General features: G+C 44.1%; 1 long non-coding RNA gene across 1 annotated transcript in view; it reads left to right on the forward strand.

The window, feature by feature from the left end:
* LOC310830297 overlaps positions 1-12,654 on the forward strand; it is a 63,139-nt gene that overhangs the window by 38,389 nt on the left and 12,096 nt on the right. The window lies entirely within an intron of this gene.

Here is a 12,654-nt window from a genome sequence, read left to right on the forward strand (position 1 = left end):
TCGGGCTGTTCTCCAGTATTCCAGATTTTTGTGGTCAGTTCGGACTTGAACCTTGTGCTGCGCCCCAATCAGCAAGTGCCGCCATTTCCGGAATGCTTCATGAATGGCGAGCAGTTCTCGGTCGTATACTGTGTAGTTCCTCTCGGATTTGTTCAACTTCCGCGAGAAGAATGCACACGGTCTCCATTCAGACGTATCTTTTCCCGGCTGGAGAAGAACGGCCCCCACCGCTCGGTCTGACGCGTCAGTCTCCACTCTCATTGGTTGTTGTAGATCCACGTGCAAAAGTTGCTCTTCCGACGCAAACGCCTGCTTTAAACGTTCGAACGCCCGCTGCGCTTCTTCCGTCCAAACAAATTTCTTTTTGCTACTAAGACAATCCGTGATGGGCGCTGTTAAATGGGCAAAGTTTTTGATGAACTTCCTATAGAAGTTTCCGAAGCCCAGGAACCTTTGCACGTCCTTCTTGGTCTTTGGTGTTTTCCATTCCAGTACCGCTTGAACCTTGCTGGGATCCATGGCCAATCCCTTGTCAGACAACCGGTACCCCAGGAATTCCACCTCCCTGGTATGAAACTGACACTTCTCCAGTTTCACCCACAGCCGGTTTTCTCGCAGCTTGCTCAGTACCTCTCTTACATCTCGCACATGCTGCTCCTCATTCTCTGAGTACACCAGGACGTCATCTAAGAACGCTACGCAGTTCTTGTAGAGCAGTGGCCCCAGGACGTGATTCATGAATGATTGAAAGCAGGCGGAGCCCGCTTGTAATCCGAAAGGCATAACCCGGTACTCAAAAGCCCCCAAGGGGGTGAACATAGTGGTCTTCCACTCATCCCCCTTTCTCACACGTATCAAGTTATATGCCCCCCTAAGGTCCAGCTTGGTAAAAATTTTCCCTTTTCTCACCCGTGTTAGAATGTCATCAATTCTAGGCATAGGGAAAGTCACTGGTTCTGACACTGCATTTAGGGCCCTGAAATCACATACAAGCCTGGGCTTGCCCGTGTTTTTTTTGTCCACAAAGAACACTGGGCTGCCCCCCACCGCTCGTGACTCTCTGATGAAACCTCGCTTGAGGTTCTTGTCAATGAACTCCCTTAACTCCTGCATCTCACTGTCTGACATTGCATACAGCTTGCCCACTGGCAATTGTGCTCCTGGGAGTAAGGTAATTTGACAGTCGAAGGGTCTGTGCGGGGGCAGTTTATCTGCTTCCTTTTCGCTAAAGACGTCCATCAAGTCAGCGTATTGTGGTGGCACCTTCCCCTTGTCCATCACTTCCATCCCTGCTAGAGTGGCCCTGGCCCCTGCCTGAGCCTCTCCCTCCTTGCAGTGTTCTAGGCAATGTGCTGATCCAAAGGAAACCACTCTCTGATGCCAGCCTACTAGCGGATCGTGTAGCGCCAGCCAGCTCATACCCAAGATAATAGGAGCTCCTCCCAAGGTGGCTACGTTAAACGCTATCAGTTCTGTGTGTCGTGCCACCCTCATTATCATTGGTACAGTCTGTTGGCTCACTTCTCCTCCCAACAGCTCCCTTCCATCAATCGTGGTAACCTGCAAAGGCTTACTTAATGGGATAGTCTGTATCTGGTGTTCAGCTGCAAACTCCTTACTCATGAAATTACATGAGCTACCTGAATCCAATAGCGCTTTTATCTTTAGTGGGTGTCCGTTTGCCAGTTCCAGCAACACCTCTATCACAAGCGCTGGTCTTGGAGGTTCCGGCGTGGGCACGTTCACTACCCCCTGGCCTGGCTGCTGTGCCCTGATGTTGGCAGCCAGGCGTTGGCTTTTACTTGCTCCTTGATTTCTTCCTCCTCCTTCCCCCCAACAGTTCCCGCCATCCCTTGCCATTCCTTCCTTTGCGGACAGACTCTGGCAAAGTGACCTGGCTGTTGGCAGAGATAGCATCTCTTGCCGCTCTTTCCCTCCTTCTTCCGCCCTTCACTGGTGTTTGAAACTGCGCGCGCGCGCGCGCTGTTCCAAGTTCCATCGGCTCTGCTGGCGGGAAAGGCTGCTCCAGAATCTCTGGAATGCGGAAGTCCTTCCAACGTTCCCCCTTTCCTTCCCGCTTTTCCATAGCTCTAGCCTCCTGGCGTGCTCCTATGGACAGCGCTGATTTAGTCAGCTGATCCATAGACTCTGCCCTAGGCGCCCGGGAAAGTTCATCTTTCACTGCCGGAGAGAGACCTTCTTCAAACAGCATTTGAATAGGTTCACTAGCAAGGTCCCACCCTAGTCTATGAATCAGCATGGTGAACTCAGTCCAGTACTCACGTACAGATCGGCTCCCCTGTTTACACGCCATTAACTGTCTGCGCACCACCCCCTGCTCGATCTCGCTGGAAAACATCAAGTCCATGGCGCGAAAAAACTTTATTGTGTCCTTTAAGATTTCATTATTGGCTGCCATCAGGGGCCGAACCCAGTCCTTAGCCCCTCCCTCTAGATGGCCAATCACGTACGCCACTCTAGAGTTCTCATCGGGGAAGTCATCAAACAGTAGATTGAGAGCATATTGCATCTCTGTCCTAAAGGCTTGATAGTTCCTGGGATCCCCCCCAAATTTCTGCACCAATCCAGGCACCCGTCTGGCAAGTGGGGTGGTTTTCCCTTTATCCGCATCTTGAGCCCTCCTCTCCTCGAGCCTCGCCGTTTGCAGCGCCAGCTGGACCTCCAACGCCCTGTACCTTTCTTCCAGGCTTGGACCTGCTCCAGCTCCAGCTCCTGCTCCTCCGGTTCTGGCTGGTTCGCTCATGATGCCCTCTGCTTGCACAAGCTGCTTTCAAAGACTGTCAGATTGCTGTGATGGGATAGTGAGCTGCTTGTGCGTAAAAGCTTGATCCCTCTGGGGTTTGGCTGGTCATCCAAACCGAGGCACTAACGGAGCCCCCAAAGCATGACTCCGTCAGTCGCTGGTAGAATCTGACAGTGGGCGTCTATGGAATTTACGCCAACATAAAAGCTGTTTGACGGACATGCGCCTTCGTGACTCTCTGCGTGACAGTTTCCGGCGAAGGGTGGGAGTTCCTAACGGGGGTCTTGTTACCTCTTCGCTATTCTCACTAGAAGTATCCCAGAGCCTCCCCTCCACTGTGACTCCTGCAATCCCCCTGCTGGTTCCTTCCTCTGCTGCAGATTCTCTCCTATTCTCCTGGAGCCTGTCCACCACCTGTCCCTCCGATGGCAGTTCCCTGACAACTATCTTCAGCTGAATACACTTGGAATGTATCTATTCCAGGCCCTGTCTATAAATATTAAAGACAATCGTCTAGCCTGACTTGGATGAGAACATCAGGGGTTATTCAAGCATCACCTCAAAGAAGAGGTGATCCTTTAATACCCCTCACACAAGAGTTTCTGAGGTGAATATTAAGAACAGAGAAGGGCTTTCCATCTTAAACTAGGGAGGTTTAATCTTTGAGTCCTCCTCTTGTTAAACTCTCCTTGGAAGAGATTTGGTGGAATGTGGGGAGGAGAGAACACATCAACAAGACCAGGCTCTCTCATGTCACTGACATATTCAGATCTGCATTTCCCTTCAGTGGAAGTAAATCCCACTGAAATCAGGGGAACTAGATTCAGAGGAGGCCTGGTTAGAGCTGGGGGATATTTCAGTATCATTTGATTATTTGACATTTGATGTCTTTACTGTGTATTAAGGCGCTGGTGGATAGTTAGCCTTTCTTTGAAGTCTTCTTTGTCAAAAGCAGCAAATAGATGAGAAGCAAGTCCGCCAATAATAAGATGACCAGGTTGGTAGTATTCATGTGGAATTCTAGACAGATCATGGACGGTGCAACTCGTGGTATGTTTGCACACCAGATGTGGCAGATGAAAGAGAAGGGGCACAATAAACAGCAGCATACTGAAGCACGTATTCTTTCTCATCAGGCTTATTTCCATCCAGCACATGCTTCACAATCAATCTCAATACAATATTCTGCCTTGTCACCAAAGACACCTCTAAAAATTCACAGATTAAAATCCTATTTTATAACTTGATTAAGAGAAAGGTGAAAATCCTTCCTCTTTCTCTGTCCTCTCCCTTGCTGAGAATGGCAGGAAGAGGTTATAACACCTATGTTTTGATATTGGTTAGTATTCTCTGGAAATCTACTGAGACATTATCCAAGGGAGACGTAGACATGCTGAGAGTGATAATTATAGGTGAGATAATAACAAGCTCTCTTTACATCATGAACATCAGAAAATGCCCAATAATAATAACAACCCTGTTTCTGATGGTTCATTCAAAGTTCTTTCAGACTGTTTATGGGACAACAAAAGGGCATGCAGACTTAAGAGCCATGAGGAAGAGAAAAACAGTGGGCCAGGCTCTTGTCAGTGTTGACCAGTGCAAATGATTCATCTGACCTAAGGTTTCCCACCTGAGCACCACTTCATTAGTTTTCTGACAATTATACCGAGATGAAAGAATGGTGAAAAGGACACCTATTTGTGTACCTGATGGAAATAAAAATAATAATAATAATAATAATAATAATAATAATAATAATAATAATAATAATTTATTATTGGTACCCCGCCCATCTGGCTGGGTTTCCCCAGCCACTCTGGGTGGCTTCCAACAGAATATTAAAATACAATAATCTATTAAACATTAAAAACTTCCTTAAACGGGGACTTCCGGAGGTGGCGCAAAACGGCAATGGCGGTCCTCTTTACTCTGTGAAGAGGGGCTCCGCGAAAAAGGGTCGTCCGCTGCGGCAAAGCGGAGACCCATCAAGAAAAACCACAGGCAGAGCGAGCCTGTGGCCGTGGGACTCGGCGGGCGCCAAAAGCCCCACCAGAAACGAAGAAGGAACCCCGTAAGGGGCTCCGGAACGTGAAAGGGGGAGCGGCGCTGTGAGTTCATCGCTCTTTTCGTGGATGCAAAGCCGCGCTGCTGCTGCTGATGAGCGCCGACCTTTCTTCTTGAAAACATCGAAATTGGCTGCAACATACCCGTGAGTAAGGGGAACTAAACATCGGATTAAAATTTTGGAATTTGGCTGAAATTTGGCTGAAAACGGGAGGCGAGTAACAGGAAGTCCGTCTCCCGATCTTGCTAACCAGATCAAAGCAATCGTTCAGAAGAGCGCTGAAGCGCTTAAAAGGGACTGTAAAAGCAAAACGAGGGTGTATTTGATAGACTTTGTAGTGAAAAGACGAGCAGGAAATCTTTGTAAAATTTGTGGACTTTATTCTTGGAACCTTCTTCCTAATTTTGAGCTATGCGGAGTTAAAAGGGACAACCCAGCTGTCGGGCTGTCAGTGTGCAAAAGAGAACTGTCAAACTGCTGATACTGTTATTGGAGTTTAAACTGATACATAGACTGAGACATTAACGTTTAAACATTGTTGCTGGGACCTTTCTTGACACCTTGTGGCCTTTTTTCAAGAAATAGAAAGCCCGGGGAACCTTCCTATTGTGCTCTGGAACTACTAAAGATTTAACATAGGGAACATAAGAACTTCAATGGCGGATAAGAGTTCTCTCCTCCCTTGAAACTTTGAAATACCCCCACCTAGAGGATTGTGGAGACATAGAGGCCTGGGAACTGTACTTTATTGTGATTCTCTGTGGTTAAATTGTTTACACTCTGGACTTGTTTGACTTATGGAACAGAAGAAAATTTGACCTTGAACAGAGGCAGGTGTGGAATGAGTGGCTCAGGGAGAACAAGAGCAGCTAAAGCTAAAGAAAAAGAAAAGAAACCAGTGCAACTTGTTCAAACAACCCTATCTCATCAACGAAGATCATCCGTCCCAACTGTGCTGACAGCACAGGAGGTGGAAGCTGAAGAGCCTGCTGCAGAAGATATGGCAACGGGAGGATCTGAAATAGTCCTGAAACAAATTTTGGAACAACTGGCAATTTTAAATCAAAAAGTGGACAATCAATCATCAAAAATTGACCAAGCTACATCCTCTATTAGTAAATTATCTGAGCAGGTTTCTCAGCACACTCAGGCAATTGAAAAATTGCAAGGGGCCACGACTGAAAACTATAAACTAGCTGTGGAAGCCAGTCAAAAAGCAGAACAGGCGAACAAAAAGGTTGATGAGATTAAGGGGGAAGTAAGGCCTCTGAAAAGACAGGTAGGGGAACAACAAGCCTACCTGTCATTGGTTGAATTGAAAAGTAAGGAAAATAATCTCAGGTTAAGGGCCATCCCAGAACTGGAGGAAGGAAATTTACAGGGATTCTTAACACTTTTGTTCTCCAAATTCTGGGGGATTGAGGAAGACAAGGATTTTAAAATTGTGACGGCTTTTAGACTGGGAAAATTGATAAAGAAGGATAAGTCCAGAGACTGTTTGGTTATTCTGAGATCAAGAGAGGAAAGAGACGAGATACTAGGCCTACATTTTAAAAAATCTTTGGAGATAGAAGGTAAAAAGGCTGAAATTTACAGAGACATACCCAAACATCTTTTGGATCTTAGGACCACTTATTCAGATTTGACCAAACTGTTGAGATACAACACAATCCCTTATAGGTGGGAGTTTCCGCAAGGACTATCATTTACCTACAAAGGAAGGAAAGTAAGAATTAAAACACCTGAGGACCAACAGAAGTTCTTACACGACCACGAGGAGGACCTCCAGAAAGGAGCCGCAGCTTCTTGGCCACCACCACCACCGGGACCATCTCCAAAGCCTACACCGTCTGGATCTGGACCAGCATTACCACCTCCGGGATCGGAGGGAAACCTAGACACCCCACTGTAGACCCACCAATCAGACCAGGATGTCGTTGCAGCTTCTTAGTTGGAATATAAATGGCGGAAATTCTCCGGAAAAAAGAAGAAAAGTATTTCATATTTTGAAAAAAGAACAATTGGACATTATTTGCCTGCAAGAAACGCATGTGACAAGGCTCCACAGAAAAGTGCTAATTAACAAAAGACTAGGCCAAGAATTTATTTCTTCGGATAAAGTTAAGAAAAGAGGAGTGGTGATATATGCAAAGGAGAGCCTGTCACCGAAATTTTTATTTAAAGACGAACACGGCAGAATTTTGGCGATTGAAATTCAGACACAAGGAGAAAATTTTTTGATATTAGGAATATATGCTCCAAACGAAGGAAAATCGGAATTTTTCAGGAAGCTGCATGAGATTATGTTGGACTACTTAGACTACAACAACATTATTATGATGGGTGATATGAATGGGGTTGTGTCTGTAAATATGGATAAGTCGCAAAGTGCTAACATAATGAAAGATGGCAGACTACCTAAAACTTTTTTTGAAATGACTGACAATGTGGACTTAATTGACATATGGAGGGTTAAGAACCCCCTAGGAAAAGAAGGAACTTTCTTTTCTGAAGCTCATCTGACATGGACACGAATCGACCAAATATGGATAACTAGAGGACTGGCACCCAAGACTAGAAAGGTGGAAATCTGCCCAAAAACCTGCTCCGACCATAACGCTTTGAAAATGGAACTGAGACTAAATACAACCGGATCCTTTACATGGAAAATGAATGACACCTTACTAAGGGACGAGAAGATTGTTAAGAAGGCCCAAAAAACTTTAAAGGACTATTTTGAGATAAATTTAAATACCACTGTGGAAAAAAGAACAATCTGGGACGCAAGTAAAGCAGTCATGAGAGGGTTTCTAATACAACAAAATACGATCAAGAAAAAGCTCTGGAATGAAAAGAAGGAGAAGATATTGGAAAAAATAAGAGATGGAGAAAAAAAACTAAGATCCAGGCCCAAGTCGAAGGAAGTGCTGAGAGAAGTGAAATTTTTCCAAGCACAATATTTGAAATTGATAAATCAAGAGGTGGAATGGAAAATTAAACAAATGAAACAAAGATCTTTTGAATCAGCAAATAAGTGTGGGAAACTGCTAGCATGGCAGTTGAAAAAGAGACAAAAACTTAATACAGTTACAAATCTAGAGATTGAAGGGAGAATGGTTCAGAAACCCGAGGAAATTAGAAAGTGCTTCCAGAGATATTTCAAAGAACTTTATTCACAAGGGCCACAGAAAGATTCGGAGGTGGACCAATTTCTCAAAACCAACGGATTACAGAAAATACCTCAGGAAATGAGAACAATCCTGAATAGTAATATTACACAGCAAGAAATTGAAAGTGCCATTCAGAACCTCCAATTAGGCAAATCTCCAGGCCCTGATGGACTTATCTCCAAATACTATAAGGTTCTGAAAGACTATTTGATACAACCTTTGTTGGAGGTCTGTAACCAGATTATGGAGGGGAGGAAGGCACCGGAAACGTGGAAAGAAGCCTTCATCACATTGATACCTAAACTAGAAACTGAAAAGACCCAGCTTAAGAACTACCGCCACATCTCACTCCTAAATGTGGATTACAAAATTTTTGCAGACATTTTGGCAAGTAGGTTTAAAAAAGTGCTTAATGAAGTGATCCATAAGGACCAGGCAGGCTTTCTCCCTGGTAGGCATTTGTTTGACAACACAAGAAACATCATCGACATTTTGGAACTTTTACAAACAAAGCTTAACACTAGAGCGGTGCTAATCTTTATTGATGCGGAGAAAGCCTTTGACAACATTTCTTGGATGTTTATGAAGAAAAATTTGGAAGGGATGGGAGTGGGGCGGGGGTTTGAAAATGGAATAGAAGCAATATATTCAGAACAAAAAGCTAAATTGATAGTAAACAATGTGGTGACAGAGGAGTTTAAAATTGAAAAAGGGACACGGCAGGGGTGCCCTCTATCCCCTCTATTGTTTATTTCAGTTCTGGAGGTGCTATTGAACATGATTAGAAAGGACCGGTTGGTACAGGGAATTGAGGTCGGAGTGAAACAATACAAATTGAAAGCATTTGCAGATGACCTGGTATTAACATTACAGGAGCCAGTCTCTAGTACTAAAAGAGTGCTAGAATTAATTTCTGACTTTGGTCGGGTGGCGGGATTTAAGCTGAACAAGCAAAAAACTAAGGTTTTAGCAAAAAATTTGACAACTACAGAAACAGATGAGTTCCTGAAAGAAACAGAATTAAATGTGGTTAAAAAAGTAAAATACCTAGGGGTGTATCTGACCTCCAAAAATTTGAATTTGTTTAAAGACAACTATGAGAAATGTTGGTCAGAAATCAAAAGAGATTTGGAAACGTGGTCAAGATTGAAACTTTCCTTGTTGGGCCGAATAGCAGCTATAAAGATGAACGTATTGCCAAAAATGTTATTTTTGTTTCAGACCCTACAGATCGTGGACAAGGTGGAATGTTTTGGAAAGTGGCAGAAGGATATCTCTAAGTTTGTTTGGCAGGGCAAAAAGCCCCGAATAAAGTTTAAAATATTAACTGATGCGAAAGAAAGAAGGGGATTTGCCCTGCCAGACTTGAGGTTATATTATGAATCTGCAGCCTTCTGCTGGTTGAAAGATTGGATTTTACTGGAAAACACTGATGTCCTAGATCTGGAAGGGTTTGTCAATGCTTTTGGGTGGCATGCATATTTGTGGTATGACAAGGTTAAAGTGCACAAATTGTTTAAAAACCACATTGTTAAGAGAGCAATTTTAATGGTCTGGACAAAATATAAAGACTTACTGGAGAGTAAGACTCCGAGGTGGCTCTCACCGGTGGAGGCCAAGGCACGTAAGAGACCTAACATGGAGGCCAATTGGCCTAAATATGAGGAAATAATTGAAAAGATTGGAGACAATTGGAGGTTGCAGAGCTTGGAAAAATTAAAAAACAAGGTGCGAGATTGGTTGCATTATGCACAAATTCAAGAAGTTTTTAAAGTAGACAAGAAGGTTGGATTCCAGGTGGAAAAATCGAAACTAGAGACAGAACTGTTAGAACCAAAAAGTAAACTACTTTCGAGAATGTATAACCTGCTGCTTAAATGGAATACTCAGGATGAGACAGTCAAATCCGCCATGATAAAGTGGGCGCAGGATTTGGGGCATAACATTATGTTTGAAGACTGGGAAAGGTTATGGAACACCGGAATGAAATTTACGGCATGTAGTGCCTTGAAGGAAAACATTATGAAAATGATATACCGGTGGTACATGACCCCAGTCAAGCTTGCTAAGATATATCACCTGTCTGATAATAAATGTTGGAAATGTAAAGAGGCGGAAGGGACATTCTTTCACCTCTGGTGGACCTGCCCGAAAGTGAAGGCCTTTTGGGAAATGATTCATAATGAACTAAAAAAGGTACTTAGATTTACCTTACCTAAGAAACCAGAGGCCTTCCTCCTGGGCATGGTGGACCAGAGAGTGCTTAAGAAGGACAGAACTTTTTTTATGTACGCTACTACAGCAGCAAGGATCCTGATTGCAAAGCATTGGAAGACACAAGATTTACCCACACTGGAGGAATGGCACACGCAGTTGATGGACTACATGGAACTGGCCGAAATGACTGGCAGAATCCGAGACCTGGGAGAAGAGACGGTTGAGGAGGACTGGAAAAAATTTAAGGACTATCTGGAAAAACACTATAAGCTGTATGAATGTTAAAAAATGCACCTTTTAGGAAACTCTAGCTTCAGTAATGTTAAACTAAAGAAATGGAAATTAAGGCACAAGAAGTCTGAGATAGAATAAGGAAATAACTTTATTGTGTTTAAATGAAAATGTACATGATTCGGGTTATAACACATTTGAAATTGGGTAACATGATAAAACGAAGGATACAATAAGTAATGAAATAAGTTAACAAATTGCTGATGTTATGTATTACAGAGAATGCAGGGTTGGGAGGATGTGGGGAAGTCCAGTAGATTTGGAAAAAAGAACAAGAAAATTTGTAACCTTTCTACTTTACTCTTATAATATGCTCTTTATTCTTTTTTCTGTATTTTACAAACTTAATAAAAAATATTATAAAAAAAAACTTCCTTAAACAGGGCTACCTTCAGATGTCTTCTAAAAGTCTGGTAGTTGTTTTTCTCTCTGACATCTGGTGGGAGGGCATTCCACAGGGCGGGTACCACTACCAAGAAGCCCCTCTGCCTGGTTCCCTGCAGCTTTGTTTCTCACACTGAGGGAACCGCCAGAAGGCCCTCAGAGCTGGACCTCAGTGTCCAGGCAGAACAATGGGAGTGGAGATGCTTCTTCAGGTATATTGGACGGATGCCATTTGGAATTTTAAGGTCAGCACCAACACTTTGAATTGTGGTCAGAAACGTACTGGGAGCCTGTTTAGGTCTTTCAAGAATGGTGTTATTTGGTCTCGGCAGCCGCTCCCAGTCACCAGTCTAGCTGCTGCATTCTGGATTAGTTGCATTTTCCAGGTCACCATAAATGCATGGGGAAGAGGACAGAACCCTGAGGCACCCCACAAGTGTGAGCCCAGGGGTCTGAACACTCACCTCCTCCACCACTTTCTGAATACGGCCCAGGAGGAAGGAGCGGAACCACTGTATGACAGTGCCCCCAGCTCCCAGCCCCTCTAGACAGTCCAGACGGATGTTATGGTTGATGGTGTCAAAAGCCGCTGAGAGATCCAGCAGAACTAGGAAACAGCTCTCACCTTTGTCCCTAGCCCACTGAAGATTATCGACCAGTACGCCCAAGGCAGTTTCAGTCCCATGATGAGGCTTGAATCCCAACTGGAAGGGATCCAAATGGTCCGCTTCTTCCAGGCGTGCCTGGAGTTGTTCAGCAACTCAATCACCTTGCCCAAGAATGGACGATTTGAGACTGGGCGATAGTTGACCATATTGGCCAGGTCTAAATACTTTTTTTAAGAAGCAGTTTTATGACAGCCTCTTTCAGCGGGTCTGGGAAGGCTCCCTCATGGAGAAAAGCATTCACCACCCCGCAAAGCCCATCATCCAGCCCTTCCCGCCTAGCTTTTATAAGCCAAGATGGGCCAAGGATCAAGGAGACAGGTAGTCGGTTTCACTCGTCCAAACAGCCTGTCCACATCCTTGGAGGAAAAGCACCTCACAACTGGTTGGTGGGAGGGTAGGGAGGGTATATAGAAGTAATAAATAAAAAGTAGTGTGTGGTGGTATTATATTTACTAATAAAATGGAGCTTAATTTCACTCATGTTCAAAATGCTTTTACTCCAAAATATTCATTCAGAAGCAGGCTGCCCCATTTTTTTAATAATAAACCCATTAAAAAAAGAAAAAATGTTATTCATTGAATTTTAATTTTAAAAATCCCCATGAGGAATGGTCTAGTGCATATTGCCCATGACTACAGGAATCCCACACTGCACACAAATAATAACTAAATAATTTAATTAATACCCAGAAATGGATCGAGAGAGCTGGAGAGTTCTCATGGCTTGTGAGGGCAGAGACTGGAGGTGCAGCAGGGGGTTGTTTATGCTACTCAGCTCCCCCACACACACACCTGACAGCTAATGCGCATAGAAGAGCAGCAGAAACAGCAACTTTTCCACACATCCTCCAATCTGCCCCCAAAATTCCAGATGTGGGTATTTTATGTGCAGTATTCTTGATCAGGAAAGGAGAGAGAGAAGTATAGAAGACATTCAAAGGGTTTTAGAGGGTGCTCCCCACTTATCCAATCTTCATTTATGGGGGGGGCACTTGAACATAACCCACAAGTAAGTGGGACTCGCTGTACTGAAATCTCTGAGACTGGCTAATCATGACAGTAGCAACTCTACAGAAACTTTGATGAGAGGAA

Source organism: Podarcis gaigeae (genome assembly GCF_964106915.1).
Source record: "Podarcis gaigeae genome assembly, chromosome: 13".
Taxonomy (NCBI): Eukaryota; Metazoa; Chordata; class Lepidosauria; order Squamata; family Lacertidae; genus Podarcis; species Podarcis gaigeae.